General features: G+C 37.0%; 1 protein-coding gene across 7 annotated transcripts in view; it reads right to left on the minus strand.

Annotated features, from left to right (window-relative positions):
* Positions 1-19,191, minus strand: part of LOC118737427 (rho GTPase-activating protein 7) — a 396,184-nt gene that overhangs the window by 150,235 nt on the left and 226,758 nt on the right. The gene's annotated exons all lie outside the window — the stretch shown is intronic.

A 19,191-nucleotide genomic window follows, 5' to 3' on the forward strand; every position in this document is an offset into this window, starting at 1 on the left:
TCGCGTATAGCAATAAAGTAAAAATATAGCATAGTTGAAATTTTGAAATTACCAAAACGCCGAGCTATCTTAAATATTTCATTGAATAAAGTGACTTTTTTTGTAATATAAAAAGAGAGAAAAAGTTCAACATTCCAAAAAACTTTCACAATGTAATTTCGAAACCATTTAGTTGCAAATAAAATGATCTACAATCTTTAAACACGAACAATGAATATAGGAAGTATACCACATCAGCCGTCCTTTCCATTTGTGTTTCTCTTTTTTTTTGTTTTTTATATTTACAATTTAATAATACAGTCGTTAAAGCTGACCACTTGTTTTCTTTTCCTATTTATAATTTTACAACTTTTTGTGTAAAAGGTTCTCCCGCATAGCAAATAGTTTAGGAAATAAACAAGTGTATCACATTACCCTCCTTTCGTCTACTTTTGAGTTTGACTTTTCAACAGGTGGCAACTCTCATATATGTAATTTAGAAATGAAGCCTTTTCCAAACCGTGTTCATTGATATCCACATTGTAGTAATTTATTTAACTTATTAAGGAATTCGAATTTATCTTTTTAAACAGGTGGCAACCCTCTTCACAATATTTCGTTAAACTAAAATCTGCTTAAACTTCTAACGCAGACACTCACCTTATGATATATATGTACGTATTTCAATTACCTAATTCATTTAGTTCAGTTTGAATTTGATTTTTGTTAACAGCTGGCAACCCTCCAAAATGTAGTTTTGATATGCAAAATTTTTTTAAGCTTTTTAGTAGTCGATTCTTTGCTTAGTTTGTTTTCCACAAATATTAGGGGAAACTGTTTTCTTATTTGTAGTGTACGCCACAAACTAAGTATCGAAAATTTCGTAAATTTTTATTTTTATTTAAAATTCTGCAAACATTTACAAGAAAACTTTTTCTTACCTTCGACACTTTAAGTTCGCTTATTTTGGTATATTTTCTTTAAGGTTTTATTTTTTATTGTGGAATTTTTGAAATGCATAAAGTAGAGAAGCAAAACAAGAAGAGCTGTATAAATTGTTTAACCTTTCAGGAAAGTTACCATTTGTTGAAATAGGTGAAAAACACCTAAAATATGTATGACATTTTCAATCTAAGTAACATCGGTATATTTTTGTAATAAGTAACATTGGCTTTAAAGTTTGCTATCTGAAGACTCCAGATCCTAAGTAAACATCAATATTTTGCAAAGATATTTAAGATTTGTCCAAGTGTTGGTGTCTGCTGTATTGTAAATTTTTATTTTTATTTTTTGCAACATAAACTTTTTTCTATTTGGTCCAGCTCGCGACACTGTGCAGCGCAATTTGAAGCTATGCATTAGTTATCTATTATCCCACCATAAGTCATTTTTCTTGTGGAAAATCTTATCGAAGCAGAATCATTTTAAACACACAAGACGAATCGTGTATGAAAAGGGTCTTACTAGCGGGTGGGGGTTTCTTGATTACTTGCTTTTTTGATTGTTATCGCTAAGCATAACTACTGAATTACTTCCGAAAAAATTGTTACAGAAATCGGCTAAATTCGCTGATGGGAATATTGATTATTAATATCTCAATACACCAAGTTGCGTGCATTGTGCGTGAAAAAAATTTAGCCCTCCTATGATACCTCTTCGTTGCCATTTTTGAATACTGAATTATTTTAATATGGTTAGCCGTAAAACGGTGTACCAGCGATAAGATCCTGAAGGTAGTCTTGCTATTGCGCTAAAGCGATAAGGTAAAAGAAAATGGAGAGATAACAATATTTCCTTATAAACTCCTAATTAGCTGGTATCCCTTTGATGAACCGAATCGGGCCATAAATACGGGTCTTCGACACTGCGCCACCTATCGAGCAAATTCTTTTGCGGAGTAATTTCGTTTTGTAGGTTCAGCTACTACGCCTTTGTAGCTTCTACTGCAATAAATATCAGCGTCTATTCTAGACGTGCACCTCAACGCGCACAGCTTATGCGAACATATTGCACCGCGGTATGTTTCCGGCAACACTAAATTTGCCGCCTATGCATAGAAATTTCAAACAAATAGGAATAAACGCATGACAAAGCAAGTGCACTTGCTTAGAATCAGCTTAATGCAACATACTTCTGTGCTTTAGTTTCCATTTTACCCATAAATGCACATTTATCAACAATTCCGAACTTGTTGCAAGTGTACGAGAGCGACGGCTATAATTGGCTTTGTCAGTGGCGCGCGAAATTACCATATTTTTTTTATTGTTTTTTTATTTTTCCTACTTCATTTACAATTGCCATTTAAAAATTTCAAGGAATTTGTTAGCTTGTTACTCGCTGCTTTTGCTACTGTCGTTCAATTTTCGCTTTCGCGCGCATTCGCAACACTTTCCATTTGTTGCTGTTGCTTTCGCTGTTTTAACCATTGTTGGCGAAAAGCGAAATTGAAATAGTTGGTTGGGCGAGTTGCAATTAATGAAAGTTGCAGCAGGAAATCAAGAGAGCAGACACAGACATCAGTGACAGCGATAAATAAGTGAAGAAAAATAAAATTCAAAATATTGTTTAGCCACCTATAGAGATCGATTTGCCAAGCCGCGCGGCAGCCACATTGCCCAAGCAACATCTAGCGCGTTTGAGCGAAAATCAAAAATCTTAACAAAAATCGGCAAAGGAAGTGTGGTAGCAGATAAATGCGCTACAAACACAAATAGAACATAACAACAATGCAACAAATAATCAATAAAAAAAAAGTGCAGCGCACTTGCGCAGGTCAGCGCGGTGGCACCGCCAATGCTTGATTAGCTGTGTTAGTATGGCAGCACGCAAGCGATCGATTGCATTTAATTGCGAATGTTACAAAAGTAATAACAACAAGGACCTGAAAGCAAAAAAAAAACAGCAATCGAAAAGACAGCCGTAGCAAAGGCACACAATAAATGAATGAAATCGATGAAATCACAGAAATCAAAGGCGGCGTAGATCGTGCGCTAGCTGCAGACTGTTGGCAAAAAAAAATAACGAAAATCTTAGCAAAATCTTGCAGCGCACAGACAGGCAATTGCAAAAAACGCAAAAAAAAAAACGAATGGCAAGTGCAGCAACAACAAATTAGCAGTCTCTTCACTTGGTCAATTGGCGCGCTTGCATATGTTTGCCGCGTTGCAAGGCGTCGCACCACGCCGCTCCGCGCCACACTACACAACTTTGCTATTTAATGCCTTGAGGGCATTGTGGCAACAGGTAGCAGATGTCGGTGGTAGTAGCAACACCAGCATGCCACCAGTGGCAAGTGCCAGCCAAAGCAACTGGGTAAGTGTGTTGGAGCTGCAGCCGTTGCAGATCGCTGGCAACAAAATCTATCGACCTGGCCACTTTCAGCGCAAATGACAGCAGCAGCAACGAAAGCGACAGCAGGCGGCAGCCGCATTTAAGTGATTAATTCGTTTTGGCCAGCAGGAAAATTAATTTGCAATGAAAGAAGATTTCGCTTTTTCTTCCCCGCTAACTTGTTTCGTTTGCTTGCGCGCGCGCGTCTAAGCGCGTTAGACGACTTTGCGCCTTTGCTGGGGGCTAAAGTGGCGGAAGTGCCGGCAACAAGACGCGTTTTGGGGGATACGAAAATGGGAAAGCACAAAAAACTTAACTCGAATATATTTTGATTGCAAGTGACGGTAGGTGTATTTTTTCTTTGTGTCGCTCTTTTTTCATTGCCTATTGCCCGAGTAATTTGCATTGTTGTTGCAATATTTTTACATCCACAATTTACACTTTTATTGCCCTGTTTTTTATTATTAAACTGCTGTGCTAATTGAATTTTTTACTGATTTAAATTTGTAGTTAACGATTTTTAATTAATGTTAGGGGTATTCACCAAATTGAGCAAGTGACCTGGCACGCGGACAAACGAGCTGATTTGCTCAAACCAACGAATGTTGTCAAAGCTCTTTTGCCCAAGTGACAGGTCACTTGCTCAGTTCGGTGAATACAATGACAATTAAAATTGTGTTTCTGGGTTTACGGTTCAATTTATGTTAAATCCCACTTTCGCCAAACTTGGAAAACTGTCGCATATGGCTTACCATTATTACCAAACCAAAACCTCACGAAACATGTGGCCAAATATAGTAGTAAAACTACGTATTTAGTTCTTTCCTCTGACATCCGGATTTCTGTTTTAAAGGACTTTGAAATATCAAAGGTACGATTAATTAAAAATTTATTAAAAAAATGGGTACAGTGTAGAATAACAGTATGGGTGCCATAGAGAATGAAGAAAAGATCTATAGAATAAAAAAAAACATATTTTTGTCTGGTTCACACGAACAAATGGGAAACAAAGGGCGAAATTTGATTAATTATAATAATGATTTTGTACTAAAATCATAAATTTTTCACAAAAGAACATATTGAAAATTTCCAAGGATTCTCAAGGATAAAATTTAAAAAAAAAACAATTTTTCTATATTTTATCTGTTTGTCTTTGTGAACCAAAAATTTTAATTCATTTTTTTTTATATGGTATCCCCCCGCTGCCCCCGCCGCGATATCAAAATCGTGCTTGGCGACTTCAATGCCAGGGTGAGAAAGAAAGGCATCTTTAGAACAACCGTCGGAAAAGTCAACCTCCACGAGAAACGTCCGACAACGGATTCAGGCTGATCGATTTCGCCGGGTACCGAAACATGGTAGTGTACAGTACTAGGTTCAAGCATAAAAAGATTAATCAAGCTACGTGGCTGTCTCCGGATCGAAAAACGAGAAACCAAATCGATCATGTTGTGATAGACGGAAGGCACGCTTCCAGTGTTTTAGACGTACGCACACTCCGAGGCCCAAACATCGACTCGGACCACTATCTTGTTGCAGCCAAGATACGCACCCGCCTCTGTGCAGCAAAAAATGTGCGCCCAAATATGCAAGGAAAGCTTAACGTCGAAAAGCTGCTATCACAACAGACAGCCAGCGCTTTCGCTACTCGACTCTCACACCTGCTCTCAGAGAGCACTCTTCAACAAACCGACATATGCGAGCAGTGTAACCACATTTCCCGCTCATTAAGTACCGTCGCCGAAGAAGTAGTCGGATTTCAGCGAGACCGAAATAACAACTGGTACGATGAGGTGTGTCAGGAAGCTGCCGAGAAAATAGATGACGCCTACAGGGCCACGCAGCGATCGGGCGCAACGCGCGCTATGTGGGATCGCTATAGGGATCTGAAGAAGGAAGCGAGACGTATTTGCCGCAATAAGAAGAGAGAGGCCAAAATATGTGAGTGCCAAGAGCTTGAAATGCTAGCCGACAGGAAGAATACCGAAAATTTTACCAAAGAGTTAGGCGACTTACGGAAGGTTTCAAGACCAGTGCGTTCTCCTGTAAGAACAACAATGGTGACCTAGTTACCGATGTTCCGAACGTACTTAAATAATGGAGGGAACACTTTTCCACGCTACTGAATGGTAGCAGCATGGAAAGTTGTGGAGAAGCAGAACCCGAGCCCCCAGTCGATGATGACGGAGTCGATATTCCTTCACCTGACCATGACGAGGTACGAATAGCAATAACGCGGCTGAAAAACAACAAAGCTGCTGGATCTGACAGCCTGTCAGCTGAGCTATTCAAGTATGGTGTCGAGGAGTTGATAACGTGCATGCATCAATTCTTATGCAGAATATGGTCTGATGAACGCATGCCCGACGACTGGAACTTAAGTGTCCTCTGCCCAATCCGCAAGAAAGGCGACCCCGCCATTCGCCCCAACTACCGCGGGATCAGCCTTCTAAGCATAGGTAACGAGGTCTTATCGAGCGTATTGTGTGAAAGACTGAAGCCCACCGTCAATGAACTGATTGGGCCTTATCAGTGTGGCTTTAGACCTGGCAAATCCACCATAGACCAGGTATTCACAATACGCCAAATCTTGGAAAAGACCCGCGAGAAAAGGATCGACACTCACCACCTATTTGTCGACTTTAAAGCCGCTCTCGACGGCACTAAAAGCAGTTGCCTATACGCCGCTATGTCTGAATTTAGCATCGACGCCAAACTGATACGGCTTCTCGGTAAAATGACGTTGAGCAATACCACCAGCTCCGTCAGAATTGGGAAAGACCTCTCCGAGCCGTTCGCCACCAAACGGCGACTCACTTTCATGTGACTTCTTTAATCTGATGTTGGAGAAGATAATAAGCGCTGCCAAACTGAACCGCCCCGCAACAATTTACTACAAGAGCGTGCATTTACTGGTTTATGCCGATGACATCGACATCATCGGTATCATCGGCATCAAAAACCGCGAGTTGGCACAGAAGAGATACAACTGGCGTGCTCTTTTGGACTCGACCAAAATTGCTTAGGCGGTTACAGCGCCAATAAATAAAAAGAGTAAAACGTCAAATTTTTTGAGTCTAGGAGAGAGCAGCTGCCCCACTTGCCAAAAGTAAAAATTCGGGACACTTATATGTCCAGATTTTCAAACAATATTTCGCATATGATATTTATAGTCTGTGTTAACGAGCAGGTATATGCAATTTTTTTTTAAGTTGATGCAAAATATACACGACTACATACATACATATGAATAAAGATATGATTTTATTTATGTAAATCTTCGATAACATACATATACATACATATATGTATGTATAATTATTCATTTAAGTACGTATATACAATATATCTTTCTTTATTGAAACCTGGCGCCCTCTTCCGTTATACTTAGCATTTTTCCGTCTAGACGCCATTAAGTTGTCTTGGCACAGTGTTAGCACAAAACCTGATCAGAATAAGTAATGGTCAAATGGATACAAGTTACGATACTGATTTATGCCAATATAAATTCTTTAGCTTTTATGTTTTTTAGAAGATGTGCTTAAAAATTTGTTTTCTTTTCGAAAATAGCATTTCAGATATATTAAAAACAATAAAAAATTGTTTGCAAACATATTTACATACATACATATGTACATATGTACATGCATAGATAACAAAAAAAAGGACGGTAAACTAAATATTTTTATTGTTCGAAGTCGCTCTTTAAGTAAAATGTATACAGGCTTCTGCAAAAAAAAAAAAGATCTATATATATATATAAATACTAAGGTGACCAGAATTTTTTAGCATACCAAGAAGAAAAATTCTCCACATGTAAAAAACAAAAGTGTGTTTTATATTTATTTTAACACATAAATAATGAATAGGTTAACATTGTGTAAAAAAAGCAAAAACAAATTCAAAGTTGCTCTAACCACAAGTCAAACAAGTTAATAGTAAACCGCTTTGCATAATTATAAAACAGAAACATATACCGTTGATTTTTGGCAATTTTTTTTTTTTGTTGACAGTGGTGTACATTTTCTTCCACACAAAAAAAAATGTCGAACATACTTTGTATGGAAGAAAATGAGTGACACCGTAAAATATGCCAAAAATCAACGTTATTTTACTTATATATAGTTAAGTGTATTAACTTTTGTTCTTATTTTGCATTTCTGATGAACTTCGATCGCAGCTGCATTATTCAATTATGAATTTTGATTTCGACTAGTGTTTCAAAAGAATTGGATCAAAATTATATTAATAAATATAAACCTATTTATTTTTCAGCTTTTGCTTGGTGGAATTTAATTATTTTCCAGCGGGTTTTTATAAAAGTCTGGATTTTTTACTCGAAAATAAGTAGTTGGCAGCACTGGCTCCATTACACTTCTTAAAATAGTGGTAAGTTTTAAAGTAAAACGTAAAAGCTGTTCTCATTTGTGTTAAGCAAATGCGAAAAACAAACAAAATTTCGATAAAATCAAACAGTTTTCTTAAATAGGGCTAACATTGAGAATTCACTAGGCATTAAATGAAAAATCTTTTACCACTATGTTGGGCATTAAACACTACCCGTGTCATCGTCTTTGTTTTCACATGACATCTTTTTTTACTGGCGGAAATTCGGTTGGGTAAAAGACGTTTACACTGTTCAACTTTCAAAGGCGATTGATCGAATCAAAGGTTTAAATCATTTAACTAAAAGTTGAGCAATGTAAACGCCTTCTAAATACAATGATTGTGTACGATTAGGAAATTATGATATTCTGAACGAGTTTTTTTTTAAATCTCATCACTGCTATAAAACTTGAAAAGGAGGTCAAGGAAGATATTTTTCTTCAGAAAGAGGACAAGAGGATTGTGTCCTTCAATTTTTAAGGAGGACAATCCTCCTCAAGGGAGGACGGTTGGTCAGCTTAATATATATACATACCTATACATCTGTATATGCACTTTAAGTCAGTCTGATACTGATATTTTGAAATGTGCAATTAAACGATATACACACATACATATGTATGAGTATATCTAGTTGTGTTTATTCGAGCGCTTGTGCCTCGTACGTGACTTACTGATAATTATTCAAAATTGCTGACACAAAACGTAAATTGAAATCGCTTACACAGCATTAACTGAGACTAATTAAATGAGCAACTGTTTTTGCAAACAAATAATAATAAATAGAAAAGCAATATAAATCAAATATTTAATGAATAATTATTTGAAATAAGACACAACAAAGCGGAGATTGTGAAATAGAGAGAAAGCGTATTAAAATTTAAAATTGAACACTAAGTTATTGCAGTACTTATTTTCTGATTTATTTTATGATGCTGACCACTTCATTTAGATCACTGTTTACCGCTTTAAGCGCTGGTTATGCTTACATTGCAGTGCAGGGCATAGACAAGCAGCGCATGTAAAACAAGGGTATACTTATACTCCGCATAAAGCGCATAATCTCTCAGAATCAGTTGTTCAGTGTAACTGGTTAGTCTCTTACTTCAGGATTTAGTTAGAATTTCTAACTTAGAAAGATAGCAGCAACTAACTTTATAACCGACTCTATTTCGACTGTGATAATTCCCCCAATATGTGTACCCGAAGGACTTCTTAGTAAATCCTGTAAGTCTGATGGATAGTGGAACCGAATAGGGGTAAAGCAATACAGTGGCGTCGCTCTTTAAAAAATGTCGCATAGCGAAAAATCTAAATTCACCAGACTCCGCTGTCATGCGCTGCATCTGGTAATCAATCGCCTGCTTGCAAAACTTATTAAACAGATTTTTTTTTTTTTTTTTGTTACAGTATTAATTTTATGTACTTTACTCTTGCAGTAAGCTCGCGATGTACTATCTCTATTGAGTGTATAATCTAAAAGTGTGCTTCCATCAGGATTTACCAGGACTACTGCAATGATTTGGTCTAAGAGTCATCTGGGTTCGAGATATTTCCTATTTTGTCGAATCGGTTTGACAAAGTGTATTGTGAAGCTTTGTTGGGTCATTTGTTGTTTCCAAGGCATATTTGTGTCTGAAGCCCATCGGACCCGGTGTGACCATACTGTGGCAAAGTGAGGTAAACGGATACTTCCGGTACAGATTCTAGCATACATTAGTTTTCCTATACTATATACCTTAGCAAACTAACAAACAAGAAAACAAAAAAAAAGTTCGCCGTACATCCCTGACTTTAAAGAACTTTTGCAGGTTCATTTAAAAAAAAAAATTTTTGACCGAAACAAGGACCGCCTTTTTACAATTTTCTCTGACACCTATATCCGGCAATCAAAAAAAAAAAATGTTTATATATAAATAAATAGAAAATCCAAATAATTCCGAAGAGACTCGTGCGTCAGCCTTCGCTCACCGTATATTAGGGAGGAAGAATTTAATAAGGGCACAATTAAAAAATAATTTATCCAATCAGTAGCTCAGGCCAGCCACATCCGCTTCTGAGTGCCTAAACGCTTAGTTTGCAAAATCGCTTGGAAATATTTTGAAGTGTGGTTCATAGAAATGGTATGACAATTACATGGGTATTTTCATTTATATATACATTTAGCATTACTAATGTTTACTTTAAGCAGCCACTTGCTTGGCTGATTGCTGGCATGAAAGCTAAATGCTGCTGAAATTAAAGCTAAATAAATACAAAAAAAAAATGCACATAATAGTTGTTATTCGAATTTATTTTTTTCAGTGGTGCTTATAATAAGTTTTTCAATATATACATAAATAACTGACCTTTAAATTGATTTATGGATAAGTTTCTAGAAACGTTCAATTGGTGTGTTTATTTTTTTCATAATCTACTTGCCATTGGCAGTTAGTGTATAATTTTACGTAAATTCAACTAATTGCTTGCTTTGTCACACAAAAACATTCGCTGTAATAATTATGGCGTAGCCGCATGCCACACAAATTGCTATTAATGAAAATAAATGACTGTCACAGCGCACTTAACTAACAAATTAGCCACAAAAATTGCGTTTATATGGTTAGAAACAGTTGCAACAAGCAACAAAATGTAGTTCGCTAAATATTTTCCATCGCCAATTCGCATTGTTTAGCTGCCGATTGCAATTGAGTGCAGATAATGAGTTCATCAATAAAATTGCATACAGTATGGGGCACAAATAAGACAATGAAATACTGAAAAAAATAACAACGATAGTCTCGCATTCGAAATGACTACCTTATAATAAAACCGAGAATGGTGAGAATAAAATCCTTTGCAAATATTTTTGACTGCCTTAAGAGTATCCATATCGACAGCCCCTAAGCTATTAACAACATTTTACACCACACTGTACCTGCAAATATCTATAAGTAAGTATGCAATACTTTGATATACTCCTCCTCCAGGCGCCTTAACTTACAAGTCAAGCGTGCAAAGTACAACTGAATTATTTTTGTTAACCTCTCAGCACAGCAGTAGGTCGCTGCGACCTACCACAATACAATCACACACACACACACACATGCATACATACCTATAATAAAATATAATAAAAGTAGTTAAAAGAACAATGTGTGTTCCTTAACGCCGCTGGGCATCAAAAAGCGCCAACTGTTACAAGGCATCGCGTACACACCAACAAGGCTGTGCTGCAACAACAAGAACAGCAGCAGCAAGGCGTAGAATAACAGAATCGAAGGCGGTTGGTTAACCGGTCAGCTAAATAGTAGATTGTAACCAACAAAGAGTATGGCAATAAGAATCGAAGTGTAGTGGAGTGAAGGCGGCGCGTTTAAGACAAAAATCTCCCACTGCGCTGATGATGCGGATGGAGATGGCGTCGTAAACGCCAAAGCGCTCTACTTCAGTGGAAAGAAGTGCGGCAGATGAGGAAAAAAGCTTATGAGAAAAAAGTAAGTAAAAATATGGCACAAATTGCTGCTGCAGCGCGAGGCGCGCTGGTTGTGGTGATGAAAAGAAGCGACAGCAGAAGAAGCCAAATAACCGCTAGCGCCTTACGACAAAACGTTCAGCAAAACAATTGCAGCAAGGCGCGCGCGCAAATGTTTTGTTTTCTTCTTCTTCTTTTTCCTTATCCGCTACTCCTTCCTCCACTTACCATGTATGTATGTTGTTTTAGCTACAAGCTTGTGTTGCTGCCTTTTCTGCAATTTTCTTTGTTTTATAAGCCGCCATGCAGCTTATTGTTAACCACTCAGTGTAGGTGTTGCGTTGTGTTGTGTGGCGCATGCGCTTAGCATCTATTGTTGTTGCGCTTTGCTGCTCATGGGAGTCCATTTTGACATCTTCATACAAATAAATTTAATTTATTTCTTCGTTGCTTTTCGCTTTAGCGCGCCGCGCCAACTAAGGCCTAGACAAATTGCAATTTAAATGTAGACAACAACAACAACAAGAAAAAGCCTGAAACAAAAGAAAAAAGTTGCAATTGCGCTAATAATGAAGAAATGCGCAGCTTATTCGATTACCTCAAGTTCAGCCGCTAGTGGGCTGCTGGGGCGTATACGTAATCCGAACGACCGCAAGCCGATCGATGACGCCACCAAGGGGCTTTATTGAATGCTTATACAATTGCGCATTGTGATTAAACGCTGTGCGGATGGAAATTTCTGAATTTATTGCAAACCAATAGACGTAATAAATTTTCGAGGGGAAAAAATTTAGATTCCAAAAAAATAAAAACTCATTGTTTGCCACACAGAAATCAATTTAAAGTTGAATGGCGGTTATAAAGCTGAGAAATTCAATTTTCTCACAGGTCATAAATGCTAATTTGATTTTTCTCACACAAAGAAATTACAATAAAAAATAAATGGCCAAGGCGCGCGACGCGGCGGCATTCAGCGCTGCGCTTGTCAAAACCCTGAAAATCAACAAATCTGTGCGTCTCATCGTGGCGTTAAAAGCAGACAGTTAGTTGTAAGGAATTAGCGAAAAAAGGAAGAAGCAGAAATTTAAAAAAAAAAAGAAACAACAACACAAAGACGCGCATAAAATCAACAAAGCAGCTGAAGACGGTACGTCACGCTGGGCGCTGCAAGACACATAAAGCATGACTTGTTGCAAATCTGACAAATAGCGCATAGAATGGATGTGGTCAGCGTGAATGAGCGCACGACTAAGCAGGCTGCTGCAGGAAGCAAGCAATGGGTGAATTAAAGGCAGGAAGCGGCAGGCGGTTGAATGCAACAAATGGATGACTACATATTTGAATAGCTGAGTATTCCGATGAATGCTTATTTTGGATGCGAGGCTGAAGCCATTTGGATGAATGATTGGTTGGCCGCGGCTGAGACCGACGCTGAGTATACGCGTGGACTGCTAGACATCTGCTTGGATTAATGGCTGGATAGTTGGTGGGTGAACAAACAAATAAATGCACGCGCAGCTGAGCTGAGTGACAGCTATTCTACTGACGAGCTGACAGACTGACTCTGATGATTCACTAAAAAAGACAAAGAAGAAAACAAAAAAAAAGCAACACGCAACAAACAAACTGGCAGCCAGCCAGTTAGTACGCGCTTAAAGCAGCCTGCAAGGCCTACAAAGGAGCTTGCCTGCGGCAGCAGAAACGTCACGGCACGCAGTTGGAGGTCATACTAAATACCTCGCAATGGATGGACAGCGGCGCGTTGGTTGTTAGCCAGCCATGAATGGACAGCCAAAATTGACGCTGCCAAAGTGCAAATAAAGGAGATGTTTTCAACTCTCACGCCATAAGTACGCGCAACACATAACTAGATATTTTTATTATTGCTATTTGCTCGTGCGAGTAATTTGAAACCATAATGACGATAGCACAGCCGGCACGATATGGCCATTGTACAACTCCACTTTTGAACATTCGAACGCATAGAAATTGCGCAAACTGAAAAAGGGAACTAAAAAGGAAGCTAAAGAAAATGCGCTGCTTCCTGTTTGCTTGTATGCTTTTGCAGTTGTTGCTAGCTATTGTTTGCTTTTGCGGTGCTGAGATGCTGGTGCCCCTCACCAATGACTTCATTATTTTTGCTTAGTCACAATATTTGCGCTGTCAAAGCCCCCACGGATTTCTTAACACTTTTTCTTCCATTTATTGATGCAATTTTTCGTCGAATTCTTTCGGTGTCCACAAATCGATTATTTCACAAAAGCTTCATAAGCTGTGGCTGTTAAGTGTGTGCGAGACTGTAATGCACAAAGTGTTTTTGGTGGTGCTTTCAACGCAAAGCACAGTATGTGGGGAACGACAAAAAAAAATGTTTTAAAATTGTTCATATTTTTCTGTATGCATAAAAAGCACATTTAAGATCAACCGAAAAATCTTGAAAAAATCCAAAGCAAACCCAATAATTCCAAAAAATCACCAAATTTCGCAAGAGCGCCCGAAGAATAAACACGAATTACCCAGAAAAATTTTAAAAAATTTGTGAACAGTTCCGAAAAAATCGCAAATTTCCTAAAAAATTAAAAGAGTAAAAAACGAAGATTCTCGAACCTTCAGCCAAAATCATTTTCAACGATAGAGCTTAAGGAAAAAGTCTGGTGGTAACTCCGCAATAATTTCAGAATAAAACCACTGTAGATTATAGTATACTCTATGCATACGAGAGCAGCAATGCAAATAAGTGTACATACGTATAGGTATTTATATAACGAAAAAATTACCTGCAATTGCGATGACAGAGCGACAGCAGCGGATTTGGCAGATTTAAGCATTCATTCGAGCAGCTAAGGTTTTACAACAAAAAGCCTCGCAAAAGCGGCACAATATAGCTAAGTACACACATATGTATGTATGCCCCATATGGGTCGCTCGTATGCAGCACAAGAAGAAGAAGAAGCAGAATAAAAAGCACCATCAAAACTGCCTATTTATGGTCGCTACATTGTAAAAACTCAAACGTGCATTTGTTGGTCTATGTCGCATATTAGACTTGTCTACCTATCATTTCCTTTTTATTTGCTCGTTGACCGCTTGGCAATTGCCTAAAAGTGCTTTGATTAATTGCCGCATTGCATTTGCATTTATGACCAAAAGCAGCAACGCACGCAAGCGTACATCTGTAAGTGCAACAATTGTCATTGGATAAAATGAAATAAGTGACGCCAAAGTCAAAAGCTTGGCCAAATCGTTGTGCGAGTAGTCATATGAAAGAAGTCCGTTGAAAATACATATGTATATGCTTAACAAGTCGTACAGTCGCACAGAAGAAACAGCAGAGAGCCTATGGTGGGAAAGCGAAGCGAAGCAGCAAAGCAACGCGCACCAATGAGTTGGCTGGAAGCGTGAATCACTTAAGATGTATTGGTCGCAAAGGTCAGGTGAGCGAGGTTAAAGCTGCTGCACTAGCAAGCAAAGACCGGCAACAACAAGCAAGTGCTTGGCGGAAAAGTGAAAATTCAATTGGAAAATGCGAAAGGCTGCATAGCAATGCCATTTAAATTGAATGCAGAAAAATTGCGCACATGTGGAAGTGTGGACAATTATTTGAAGAAAAAAAAATGTGTGTGCGATTGTATGGATTTGTGTGCCGCCTACATACATATGTATGTATGTATGTACAATAAGTATGTGGAAATGACTTTGTGCTGCAGGTTTGGTAAAAGCATATGCAGCGGCACATATTTACGCTACTTCTTACCGAGCTTGTGACAAGATAAATTTTGCCAAATCAATTTGAATGCGTTGAAGGCTAATTTTTTCTCAGCGGCTTTCTTAATGAAAAGACGAAATTGACAGAGCGCTACTCAATGAAAAGCAAAAATGAAAAAAATGATGGACAAAATAGCGTCGAAAAAATTGACATGGACATTAGACTAGGTCACGAAAAAATTTTTTTTTTTTTGGGGTCATAAAAATCACCGCTCACTCACATTTCTCACTTCATATCAATCGAATTCAGATCAGAATAATAAATAACACCGTGCGACAAAAACCAAACACATTTATAACACCCACAAAAAATCAATATACATACTCACGCAACTAGGGAGCAAATACAGTAAAACTGTGTTTTTTGTTTTCTTCTGAGCTTTCATCGATACGGTTTAATTCAAAACGTTTGTTTAAACAGTTAAATGCAATGTAGAACAAAAATATGGGTACCAAATAAAAGCGAAAATTCTGTAGAATATAACAGAACTAAATCGGTGCGCAGCGTGAATCGAAAATTTAATTTGAATTCATTTTTTTTTATCCCAAACTGATAAAGTTTGAAGAATGTTAGTCTTTGACATCAATTTTGTCCAAAAATAACTAATGGAAATTTTGAAGGAAGTCTAATGATGAAATATCAAAAGGACATTTTCAATACTTATTCGTTGTTATGCATTAAAAAATTATTACTTATTTTAATTCCACAGAACTTTCAATTTTATTTTATAACCACATTATTATTCTGCATTGTACTGAATAAAAAAAAAAAAAAAATAATCATATCCTTAAAATACCAAAGTTATTAAAAAAAATCCTGACGTAAGAAGAAAACCTAAAAACGCAATTTTACTGTATTTATCCCTTAGTTTTGTGAGTATAGAGATTTTTTGGTGTGTAAAATTGAATGTAGCAGGGTGCGATATTGATTCTAACAATTTTAGTTGCTTTAAAGTTGGAAATTTTAGTAACTTTTTGTAAATAAAAGAGTTATGGAAAAACTATATTTCGACGATTTTTAGCTCAAAGATTTTAAACATCACCAAAGTAAGATTTCAAATTATGGAATAATTTTTTTTTTTCGCATATGAACCGACCCAGTCTAATACACATACAGCGCTTGAAAACAATCAAAATACCACTAATTTTCAATATCTATCGGCAGCGATTTACTGCGCGCGTTCAAAGGTTAATGGACAGCGGCTGCTGCTGCTGCTATTGAAATAAATGCGGTGGTCACCAGCACCACGATCAAACGAGCGATTGATCGATTCGTCTATTAAATGCGCGTCATTTTTTATGTTACTGAGTTATGAAGTTATTATCGTTTGCCTTTTTGTTTTTTGTTTTTTATTCATAGCAAAACTGTCTGTATGTAAGTTTGTCCACTGAAATGCCGCCCCTTCTTTTACTTTAATGAACTCTCCTAGATTTTTTGAATTATGGTTTGATATTTTTATCGATTCAAGCTTATTCAAGTGACAGTTGTCATCAGCATGTAACTAATTTGTGCTGCCATTGGCTGAAGTAAGAAAAAGTTATCGTTGTGAACGTTTGAACTTGCTCCACTATTTTTTCCCTTATATAAATCATTTTATGCTTTCTTAGTGAATCATTCAAGGGTTTGACAAGCATTGATTGATAGCTTTTGATTGATTGTTTAATTAATGTAATTGCTTTGGTAATCATGCGCATTTTTGCAGAGTTGAGTAATTTAACGGAATTGTTGAATAAAGCATCACTTTAAAAGATTGGAGAGAAAATGCCACCATCTAAGAAGTATTGATTTAATGTTCTAAAATCTATAATTTCCGAAATGGCTTAACTCATTTGAACTGGTTTAAGTAATGTTAAAATCAGTTTTTGGGCAATCAGTACATGGTGGTTTCGAAAATAAACGGAAGTTTTCCAATAGGGGTCTCCTAATAAGGCCTCTTCTGGCAGCGCGATCGATTAGGGATAAGCTAAATTTAGTGAAATTGACATAATGTTTATATAGTATAATACAACCCGATTCACTTTATTAGGTACACATTTTTTCCTCAAAATCCAAGCTTATATAGGGACTTGTTGGCAACGCTTGAATAGGTACAAAGAAGAAGAAGTTTCCTTTTGATCTTATTTCGAAAATTATTAATTTCGAAAAAAGAGGTGAAAACGAAAAATAGCAGATTGGATTTTATTGCACTTTTCATAAAAGTACAGGAAAATTATGCTTATAATTATCATTCGCTTGAATAGGTAAAAGTATGCGTAGCATTCTTATGTATAGAGCAAAGTTGTTAAAATTTCACTTAAAATCTTTTTAAGAATTTAAAAGATAATTAACAAAGAGGCGCACTTTTAACTGCAAAAAATGCATAAATGAAGGCCATCATCGATCCAGAACTTTGCACCCGATCTATTGGAAATTTGGCCAAAAAACTTGTAGGAAATTACAACTCCGAGAGATGTAAGAAGCTTATGTTTCTACAAAAGCTAAACTTAAGAAATACTTAAAGAAGCAGGCAGTTATATGCAGTTTTCGATCCGACATAAACAACCTGGGAACTAGCGCAGTCGACTGCACATGCACACAACCCAAAAAAAATGCTACCAATAAACAATAGTTCATTAAAGTTTGCGCAAGCCACGATTTTTGGCAAACACTTTCTGGTCACGCATTATGCGATTATTACGTAAACCAATTGATTGCAACGTTGCTATTCATTCGCCGCGCATTTCAAGGGCAAGGACGTTTCACAGCACTTTGCAAAATGTAAACATAACAAAAGGCGTTGCAAAAGTATGCCACTCAAGTGCTTATTTAAGTAAATTAAAGTGCTAGCTTTTAACGCTTAGAAATACATAACTAAGCGCCATTGTGGCAACAAAAAAAAAAAACTCTTCAGCTTTTCGCCGATAATCGAATTTTGTACTTTAACTGTAAGCCACCTGCAGCTATTTTGGCTATTTAACACACTCGTTGGTTGTATTGGCGCCAATTAAGGAGGTATAACATGAGCTGTTATACAATAATAGACTGGCTGCGAATGCTTTTTTTTTTTTTTTGTTAAAGACCTTTATGGGTTAAGTGCCAATGTAGGTGACGAGGCATTAAACGAAAATCTGTTGATTTATTTATGTAAATATGTAGATATATATTTAAGGAACGTTTTTAGAGTCAAAGTCATATGAAAGTGAACTCATATTTTATTGTATGTAGATGGATTGAAGCAACAATTTAATTAATTTATAAACATAATGTTTTTCAAAGTCAAGGTGTAAAAACAATTAAAAATTACTTTCTCAGTCGTGCTATTTCTAAACAAAAGTTGATATTTCATATTGTTCCTAAATTGAAAGTTGTCGACCAAAATTTATACCGCTGGATGAGCTTTCAAATCTTACAAGGGACTGCATATAAATACACGGCGAGTAAAAGCTCTTTCTGATTATCACTGCTCAAGAACACCGCTGGGCGCATCCTGTGTACATCTCCATCAGTAACGCTGGATTTACATGAGGCGATTTTCCAGGCGATTCAACATTGCTCTGGAAAAATCGCTCGTGTAAATAGTGATTTAAAAATCGCTTGCTCCAAAGTAGACAGCAAGTCAACTTTTGCATGCGATTATCGCCTGTCAAAAATCGCCTCATGTAAAGGCAGCTTAAGCTTTGAAATGTAGACACCGGAAAAATCTTATTAAAGCTTGTGTATTTTTTTAAGTTTTCTATATATTATTTCGGAAAGCTTATTTAGTATGTGCGTCCTTATAGAGCTTATAGAAAGCTTATTTCGGACTGTCAGTTCTCTAAATCATCGTTGGCTAGGGAAAGACGCAGAAGCTTTTCAAAGCTTACCATGGATTGCTTTTGAACCAGTGATAACCATCAGAGGAGCTTTTTCTCCATTTCAGCCCATATCAAATCTGCAGAGAGCTTTGAAGAGTTCCGTACGCAGACGCAGTTTTGTTAATCACAGACTTGGACGCACGGCTCTCTCTGATTATCACTGCTCTTAACCATTTATGGGCACACATAGCTTTATCCTGCACGCGCCTATATCAGTAAGATCCAAAATATAGCTAGCGCGATATCTCAATAAATCTTTGAGACAATTTTAAGTCGGTGAGGGGAGCGTCTCGCCAGTCTATAAATATTCTTCAGCTTTTTATATATTTTGTTATTTACCAGTGACGGTTTTATCATTTGCGCATCCTTATAAAACCTATAGAGAGGTTTCAAATACTTCTTTCACAGGAAAAATTTCACTCTGCCGGTTACAGCTTTATATG

Source organism: Rhagoletis pomonella, unplaced genomic scaffold (genome assembly GCF_013731165.1).
Source record: "Rhagoletis pomonella isolate Grant_MI unplaced genomic scaffold, Rhpom_1.0 Rhpom_scaffold_00004, whole genome shotgun sequence".
Classification (NCBI taxonomy): domain Eukaryota; kingdom Metazoa; phylum Arthropoda; class Insecta; order Diptera; family Tephritidae; genus Rhagoletis; species Rhagoletis pomonella.